The 9,313-nt window shown below is 47.5% G+C and overlaps 1 protein-coding gene across 1 annotated transcript in view; it reads right to left on the reverse strand.

Moving 5' to 3' along the window:
* The window catches only part of ITGB5 (integrin subunit beta 5), a 50,186-nt gene extending 43,275 nt beyond the window's left edge, over positions 1 to 6,911 (reverse strand). Inside the window, exons 1-2 of the mRNA XM_057368587.1 lie at positions 6,828 to 6,911; positions 770 to 974 (exon numbers count right to left, since the gene is read on the reverse strand). The gene's annotated coding sequence lies outside the window, so the exon portion shown is untranslated. The remainder of the gene's footprint in view (positions 1 to 769; positions 975 to 6,827) is intronic.
* Between the last annotated feature and the right edge of the window lie 2,402 nt (positions 6,912 to 9,313).

Raw genomic sequence — 9,313 nt, forward strand, 5'->3', positions numbered from 1 at the left:
ACTGWAAGCCTTGGAAACCCACACCAATTGCTTATAATGAATCAAGCCTTTATAGCTGCTTCTTAACGTTGCAATAAAGGGCTTTTTTTCCCCCTCTTCAGAAATGTCGGCTGCCAAATTTTTGCAAGAATTCTAAACCCACAATAAAGCCTCCCCCCACCATGCAAAAACTTTTGATAACAAGCATGCTCGCATGGCTCAGATGAGCTGTTCCCTTCTAATTTTTAATTAAAAGGAAGAGATTGAAGAAAAGTGATGGCTCAGGAGAATGAAAGAGGGACCTGGCTACAGTCCAAGGCCTGAGTCACAAGTTCAAATCTCCATCTTCTGCCTTGATCCCATGGCTCTTTTGCATACCAGCAGAAAACAGATATGTGGGTTTGTTTCCAATTTATAGAAGGAGCTGTCTCAGTTTAGGGTCATGCACTGTCAGCTTAGTAGAGGAATCGAAGTTATGTTAACTCCTTCCACACAGTGATTCTGTTTTTAAGCTGAGCAGGTTCCTTTTAAACCCATTCAAGTGTCAGGACCAGTGGTGGCAGCAGTTTTGGGTGGGCTTTGACCGATTTTGTCCAACAGCAGTGTCCTCCCACGGAGGGCACGTGCCCCAGCCCCAAACCTGTTTGTGATGCACCCCCAGAGTTCAGAGGGTGCGGGAGGGGCCAGCTCTCACCTGCCTTAGTGGGCTACAAGGCTACAAYGTGCCCTTGGCGTGTCCTGGCCACCCTTTCTCCCTTCCCCACCACCCGCAGAGCCGCTGGGGACTCACCAGGACGAAGATTCAAGGCGACCTTCTGAGGTGTGATCTGTGTGACATCCAGGTGGCTCTGGCCAGAGCCCTTGCTGCTCAGAGGGACGTTCTTCACCACGCTGATGCTGCTGCTGGGGTTCTCGATGGCTCCRGCACAGCCGTTCGCAACCAGGTTCTGCAGGAAGTCGCACCGGGATGTGATGGATTTTGTGCTGCCGAAATCCTGGGGGGAGTGGAGGGGAACAMATCAATCCCACAGCAGAGGCTTTGTTCTGACATGCTGGTATCTGACAACTAGGAGATGACAAGGAAAAGCTGSTGTCCTGTGTSGTGACTGTCCTTGGAAGGAGCCTCRCTGAGCCTCGAGCCTTTCAAAGGGATCGACCAAAAAGGGAAATTCTGTGAGGATTTGAATGCTGAATTTGCTCACAGAGCACTGAAACAGAAAGCTAAACCTGTGTGTTCAGCCCAGCCACAGCAGCAGCACCTGCTTGGGCCAGCCCTGGCTTGGGCCACAAGAGATCAAGGCAAAGCACTCGGTTTGCTGCACCGACAGCCCACTGCCATCCCTTTATTATTATTTTATGCACGTGCTTTGCCTCAAAGGAGCCTTGCAAAAACAGGAGGAAGGACAAGGAGGTGGCACTGAGGGAAGCAGGACAAACCCACCAGSCCAGAGGGAGCCAAGTAAAGATGGGATGCTGAAGACAGGCAGGGTGGCTCCAGGGACCTGCACCCTCTTTCCTGGGTGAGACACCACACTTCCCCAAAAAGCACTGCATGGAGAAAAGAGGGGTGGGAGAGGCTTCGTGGGAGCTGGTTAAAATGCAATCTGTGCCCACCACGGGCAGTTAGGCACAGGCAGCAAGGTGCTGGCACAGGCCCACTCCCCAARGATGGCCAGGAGTCTCCCAGCACCCATCCCAGAGCTCCAGCCCTCGCTGCAAGCCCTGAGCRTGGTGCACAAAGCAGCCTTGTGCAGGGCAGCACTCAGGAACAGCCAGGCACACAATGCACCCTTTTGCAAAGAGCCTGTTTGTTAGAATGCCGTTTTTTTTTCTCCCCAAAAGTGCCAAAGGGAACAAGTCACATGCCCAAAACTTAGTGGATTTTCAACAGTCGATTCCTACTTATTTCTGCTCTACAACAATAGAGTCATCCCTCTTCAGCTCCAGGGCTGAGGGACTAATACTACATAAAATAATGCAGAGAAGATGCTTGCAGCCATGCCAGCCCCTCCTTSAGCTGTGCAGCCAAAATCAGTGTGGGGCTGAGCAAACTTCATTTATTGCCAGCATGGCAGAGGACAGGAGAGACATCAAAGAGGGAAAGGCTCCTGACAGATCCTCATGGGGTGATCTCAGGGGTCCCTTAAGGACAGGCTTGGATTCAGGGCCCTGGGACACAGACAGAGGTTTCCAGCTGCATTTTTCTCGCTACATGGTCCCAGCGCTATTTGAAAAATGTTAGATTTGCATTCCAGCATCCAGCAGCAGGGTCCAGCCAAGAAACCGACGACCGCACATCAGATGGATTCAAACACGAATTTCTTGGACCGCATCGTGTAAACAGATGAACTTCCAAAAAAGGAGGGCTGGGACTATTTAAATCATCCTCAGSATGACAAAATGAAAATCAGAAACTGAAAACAACGCCCAGGCTTTCAGAGCCGCACGTTTCAGGCAGCCTTGGAGAAAAGTTTCTCTCGGATGTGGTTTGACCTGAAATCAGCAAAAAGTTGGTGGGGTCCAGTTGTGCTCCTGGACTATCCACCCAAAAGCAGGGCACCCATGGGCACATGCTCTCCTGCTCTCCCAGTGCCCTGATCACAGCTCCAGGTGAGCTCTGCCAGCTCATTTCTGCTGCCACCTATCACAAAGAAAACTCAGACTGTGCAAAAAGCAGCACAAACAGCCCAGGAGGGCAGCTRGGACTTTCAGTAATTAACATTGGAGTGAAGCATCCAAATAGGATSCATCCAATAGTGTTTAGGGCTGCTCATATAACTAAAGCTTCCATCAGATGTTTCCAATCCTTCCCAGGGTCTGCTCCAAAGACTCCAGAGGAAGTCCAGGAGGTCAGGAAAAGCCCCTACGCAACCCTTAGGCCGGCAGCACTTTTGTGCTCCTCCAGTCCCAAGGTTCCCCTTGCTTGACCCAGCTATTTTCTCTTAAACTTCCTTCTAAAATGGGCCCAGAGGACTTGCCACAGGGCAGCAATCACKAAGCTGCAGCTCCAGTCAAATCCAGCTATTTTCTTGTTCAGTGGAAAGCCTTATTACCTTATGTGGAAGAAAATACCCACCCTYAGGGTGCAAGGTTTTCTGTGAGAGAAAACCAAGGCACATGGAGGTTCAGTTAAAGGGRAAAAGGATGAGCAGCTCTGGGGAGTAAAGGGCACTGCACAGCTCCAGACAACTCATGAGAAACCACACCAAAAGGCAGCCCCACTGCAGCTCAGAGGCAGCTCACGGGTCAAAGCACAGAACACCTTGTGGTTAAACAATCCAGCGTGTTCACATACCYGCCAACCATCTGCCTGCTCAGGCARGAAACGCAGCAGATGCTCCTCACAAGCAGGAACCACCCCAAACATCACTTTTTGCAATGGTCCCCCAGCCCCTGGAAGTATCCCAGGCTGCTCCAGCCCCCGGGCACGTCGCACTCAGAGCTAACAAGCTCACAAAGGCAAATGCACACAGGCAGGCTGAATGAATGGAGACAGCAGCGTGACAATTACATGCTCATCAGTTTGACMGTTTTAAGACAAATTGCTTGGTTCATGCTGTAAAAATGGAGAATAGCACTCACTCTATCTGGTATCTAACTCCTGACTAGGCATGTTCCCACTGTTTTTTGCTTTAATCAACCCAGTTCTGCATTAATTCAATCTGAAAGATACCTGCTTTCTCCATTAAAAAAATTAAAAATTGAGACATTCCCTGTGGGAACATCCTTGATTTTCCTTCCTCATTCTCTAGCCATACATTTCTGAGATGAGAGTGGATGAGGTAAAAGCACCTGMTGGAAAACAGAGGGTGCCACTGGGGAAATTTCATTCACTTACTTAAAAATGGCATTTTGGTTTAATTAATGTGAATTTCTGGTTTGCATGTACACACATAAATGCATCCACAGAGGTAATGCATAGATGAACACACTAAATAAACAAGACGAGCCTTTGCACACTGGTTCACTGCTCCCCAAAGTAGCAAAAAAGATAACATAACATTGAAATTTGCTCCTYCCCCATACTGGTACTCCCAAATGCTTTTTTGAAGAGCTTCCTGCCCTGAAATCACCCCTGGTAAATTTATCACGATCACAACCCCCACCTGTCCATCACACCTGCCCTGGCAGCTCAGAGGACAGCACTGCAGCCACTTCCAGAGCTCCCTGGTCCCCCCAGCAAACCCAACATGTCCTGTTCAGCCTGGGCAACCAGGTGCCACTGCAAAAAATCCAAAAGAAGCATCCTCCTGTCCCACCCACAGAAAYCAGGCTGCTGCAGAGATCACAGCAACCCCACAGGCCAGTGTGCATTTCCATCCTGGGAAACTATTGGGATAGGGCTCCCAAACAAACAGCAATGATGGTACCACAAAGTGATGTTATTTCCAAAAGGAAATAAGTATACAGGGAGATCTATAATATATAACTAAACTTTGTATAGTCATATATATTTTTATATATATAAACATAGACATCTCTACACTTACTGTATACATAATACATAATATACAGAATTACAACAAATACAATTACACTGTATAGGCTTCTACTTTATATATTTCCTGACAAAATTACTGTTGCTCACAAAGTTGATAAAAGCTGGCCCAATTTKCTCCCTAACGTGCAAAGTAAATGCAAAGGGAGCACAAAATACACACAAATCTGCTGACTGAGGTCCTACCATGACATGATCACCATCTGTGGAACCCACTCCAATATCTTACCCCTGATATTTAAACAGCAGTAGAGCTAGAAAATTTGACAGGCACCCAGGCAACATAGATAGTGAATGGCAACTAATGGAAAAAGCTAAGGAATACAGATTGAGAGCTATTTAATAAGTTTAATAACCTGACTAGGCTGTGGCATAGGAAAGGGGAGTAGGTAGTAAAATAACTGGAAATAAAATGGATATTATAGAGTTTATAATACTACTTCAAAATTTTTTGAAGTTGAAAAACTCCAGGTATCTTTTGAAATCCCATTACTTCACCTGATGATCTCAGCTAAACAGAAATAATTAGTTTTACACTGTACATTCTAAAAGAAATACAGAATTAAGATAATAACTTACTAAGTTTTAGCATGTAACATGTAATGGGACCAGCTTTTAAACACGTAGCTCTTGGCACAAAACACCTTAAACTGTATTTTTAAATAGCTCCTGCAGGCTAAAGGTCAGGAAGTATTACAGGACTTCCCTGTAAACACCCATCTTCTTCCTTAGCCCCCGCATTCCAGTCAGGAATTWTTTTTTTTTTGGTAACTATCCTGTTTGCATGATAAGAGTCAGGTTGCCAGTCCCCTTAGTACAATTGGTGGTCACAGTGACCACCAGATAAACATTTCCACCAGCAGCATTTTGCAGAAAGTTGTCTTTTGATGCCAAGTAAAAGAAAAAAAAAGCTATTGGGTACCCATAACTTAATAACCAGCATTCCTGGATCCAATCTCAGCACCACAGATTAGCTGGCTGGAAGAGGAGCTCTTACAGCTGTTTACAAGATGTCTCAGAAGCAAGATCTRTTGCTTTACCCTTTCCCTTCTGCACACCAATTGCCTTGCTGCAAAAGAACAACCCACGAAAGCTGTTATTCTGTCAGGCAGYGTGGTGTTTCTAACATTACCAGGTTTTCCTTGGAGAGCTGCAATTGTGCTGCTTGTGAGTGAAAAATCCAGAGAAACAGACCTGGAGAGCCACTGGGCTGGGGCATCCCCCAAGATCCAGCCAAACCAGGGGGATTGGGAACCACCTTCACCCCACATCCATCTCCATCCCCAAATCCATCCTCTGCCCTGAGGAGCTGCTCTGCCCCAGGCAGGCCTGGCATCCTCAGCTCTGCACAGCAGCTTGCAGCTGGAAGGAGAAGGGACTGCTCCAAAGGGGACAGGGATGGCCACTCTASAGGAATAAGGGTCAGCAGGGAACAGCACAGCACCACTGCTGGCCATGCCCATCAAGAGCTTCAAGATCTGGGAGTTCCCACATCCCAAACCCCTGCAAGGCAGGATTTTTCCATGCATCTGTAAGCATCCATACTTCTCTCTTAAACACTTAGGCAGTAAGCAGACAACTGCTTTCTGTGCATCAGACATTATCAGGTCTTTCACAGACCTTGTTCTCTAGAAATTGTAAATCTACTCGATAAGAGATATATTGGATAACACAGATGGATCTAAACTCAGCAGCAGCCCCTCAGGAGCAGCAGCAGGTATTTGCAATTTCTCACAAACAAGGAGGYGCAATGGAATTACAGAGGAGCAGCTTCAGCATCACCACAAGGATGTGTTTTTCCTCTGAAGCGCTCAGTTAAGCTGTGCAACTCACAGCAGCGATGCCAGAAGCATGGGTCACCCCCCCAAAATGGCACAACATATTCAGAAAGGAGAATTATCTTTGTTACAGACAAAGAGCCCATGCCATGCCAGGCCACGCAACGAGGGACACGTAGCAGGGCACGTAGCAGGACACGTAGCAGGACACTGGCCAGGGGATTGGGGCTTTTTAGGGAGAGAGCTTTGGAGCAGGGCTCCCTGTGACAGAGAGTCCATGCAGGGACCCAGCATCCACCAAAAACAAGAAGGTAATTGAAGGGGCAGAAGGACTGAAGGAACAGTGCTGCTCTGTTGAGGGTGCGTGGGGCCAGTGGGGTCAAAGACTTATTTCCTGTGATGTCAAAGAGCTGAGGAGCCACATGCACCCAAAATAYGCTCAGCATGGAGCACCCACTGCCCTCACCAGCCCCTTCCAGCATGGGATGGAGTCAGGAACAGTCAAAGTGAGAAAAGAGATCCCTTCCAKCATTACAAAAAGCACGCAGGACACACGAGGTGTGCCCACCTACCTCCTTGGAGCACCAGGCACACTTGGGATGGATGAGGAGACACTCTTCRCAGGACGTGGCGCTTCCACTGGTGCACAGATTGAGACCTTCAACAAAAAAAGAACAGGATAGGTAGAATGGTTATTCCACTCCAAAACAGAGTTTAGGAGGGTTCTGAGACATTCTTAATGTTAAACATTCTGTTAGTTCAAACGAGACCAAATAATCTCCCAGAAGCCTAAAAAGCAGAAGCTGTACATCTCTCTTCACCTGTAAGGAGGTCTTGTTTTCCTTCACCAAGGTAAATGAAAAGGACAGAAACTTGCTTTGAGGTTCTGAGAAGCTCTAAAATAYGACTGAATCTGGTGATTTTTCTTCACTCTTTTTCACTGGTTTCTGGTTAATCAAAGAGTCCAGCTACTCATCTGCCAAATGAAATACTTTCATTGCTGAGGACAGAAYGCAGTAACTGACTGGCCTGAAACACAGAACTGGCTGTCCAAAAGCTCCTGAGATGCTGACTTTTAAAGTCACAACTTGAGGCACATCATCTCAAGGCATATCTTCTCAATTTTTCTAGCTGAATATACAGAGTAGCCTCTCCCCAAAATTTTCATATTAAAGCAGCCTTGAAACATACTCACCTCCCCTTTCCACACAGGTGATTCTAAAAAGCGGACTCATGCTACAGTGTATTATTTTTATTTTACTACGAGAGACATTTCCACAGGATATCCAGGTAAAGCCTTGCAGTGTGTTTGCACTGGGCCATGTCCAAGGCAGCAGGGCTGGCAGACACCCAGGGCTCTCCCTGTCCCTGATCCCAGCAGGGGATCAGCCAGGCTGATCCAGCTCTTTGCTCCTGGATTGCTGGTGCTCAGCAGCACAAGGAATCCTGAACAAGTTCCACTTACAAAATCCACAGTTTGGGCTTTGGGCTTTAAAAATGAAGTKAAACCACACAAGTAAAGCTGTAGAGGACATCAATGGCATGGGCTTTGAATGCAGCAGCCTGTTCAAGCATGCCTGTGGCTATGAATGTGCCCTTCGATACCACTGACGGCCCAGCTCCCCCGGGTGCAGCTATTAACTTCCACTGTCAATAAATGATTAAAGAAATCTTCCACTGAGGTTTCAGCACAGAGGCTGCACACTCCAAATGAAACGCCTCAGGCTCGAACTCCCAGTCTGCTATTTTTTCCAACCCAAATGTCAATAAAAGCATTGTCAGGCCTCTATTTTCAGCCAGTTGCATCTGCAGATACCAGCACACCACGCTGCTACTGGGTGCAATCTGCAGATTCTGCCGACTTGCCAACAGCTGCTGGAGTTTTCTCCTGTCCCAAGAACTTTCTGCCATGAGAGCTYTGCAAGAAGGGTTTTTGCTGCATCCCGTGTGAATATTGCACAAAAAAATGAAAAGCAGCGGCTGCCTGGGTTGCTCCYGTAAGGGGCTGGGCTGTGAGCAGAGGAAGCAGTGAATCAAAYTGGACAGCTGGAGGAAACCTAGCGTGCCCTGGACTAAAAACAAAGAGAGGATAAGTAGGTCCTGTCAGTCACTCTCAGTCACAGCAGAGGCCTGACCGTGTCAGAGCCCTGCGCTGACGGGTCTGGGCTGCCCGCAAGGTGGTTAACTCTAACCCCAGAGAGCCAAACCCTGCACTCTCTCTATGGCTCTCATTCAAACAGGCTCCTTGGGCTCATTCATACCAAAACAAGAGCCTTCTTAAGAGTGTGGATTTTTTTTTTCCTTCTGGCTGTTACCACATACCCAGGCGTTTCATTCCTTGTTCGCATTCAGAAGTTATATTCCAGCTCCTGGATGCTGCAAGAGCTCAAAACATAAATAGGTAGCATAAAGCAAAATGTAACTTGCTCAGCTGACTCAAAATTTAGACAGCAATTAACACTTGCATTTGCAAACCCTACAACACAGCCCAAAGCCTCTCCTCAAGAGCTGCTGCTCTGGCAGCCATGCACGGCAAAAATAATGGGCTTTCTATAGCAAATACTTGCATTCATACCCTGGCTACCCAGGCCTGGCTCTCCCACAGCTTCACTTGCCCATCCACATGGAAATATTTACCTCCATTCCTGACTGCTGGATTTTTGAGAGTTTACTTAGTCACAGTAATAGCTGAATGAAAACCAAGGTCCCCTCCTTCCACTGYGTGCCATGACCAAAGCAGCCCACGCTTCTGTGGCCAGCCATGGGGTGACATTCCTCCCGGTGGCAGCTTTTGAAGCTTCCAAGTATGCTTTTCTTTCCACTCTGTAGCAACACTAAACCATTTCCAGCATTGTTGTGAAAACAGAGCTTTGTGAAGCCCTCCAATTTTAGACTGAAACCTGAGCTTTTTGAGCTGGAGTGGAAACATGCAGGATTTTCCAGATGCAAGTCTTTGCTGTGCTTGATTCAGTGCAGCCTTTCCTGAATCGGGCAGAGGAAGGACCTGATGATGCTCATGCTGGTCCAGATCCTTGCAGATGCAGGGGCAAGTCATCCC

Source organism: Malurus melanocephalus, unplaced genomic scaffold (genome assembly GCF_030028575.1).
Source record: "Malurus melanocephalus ecotype Western Australia unplaced genomic scaffold, MMel_1.1 scaffold_94, whole genome shotgun sequence".
Lineage (NCBI taxonomy): Eukaryota > Metazoa > Chordata > Aves > Passeriformes > Maluridae > Malurus > Malurus melanocephalus.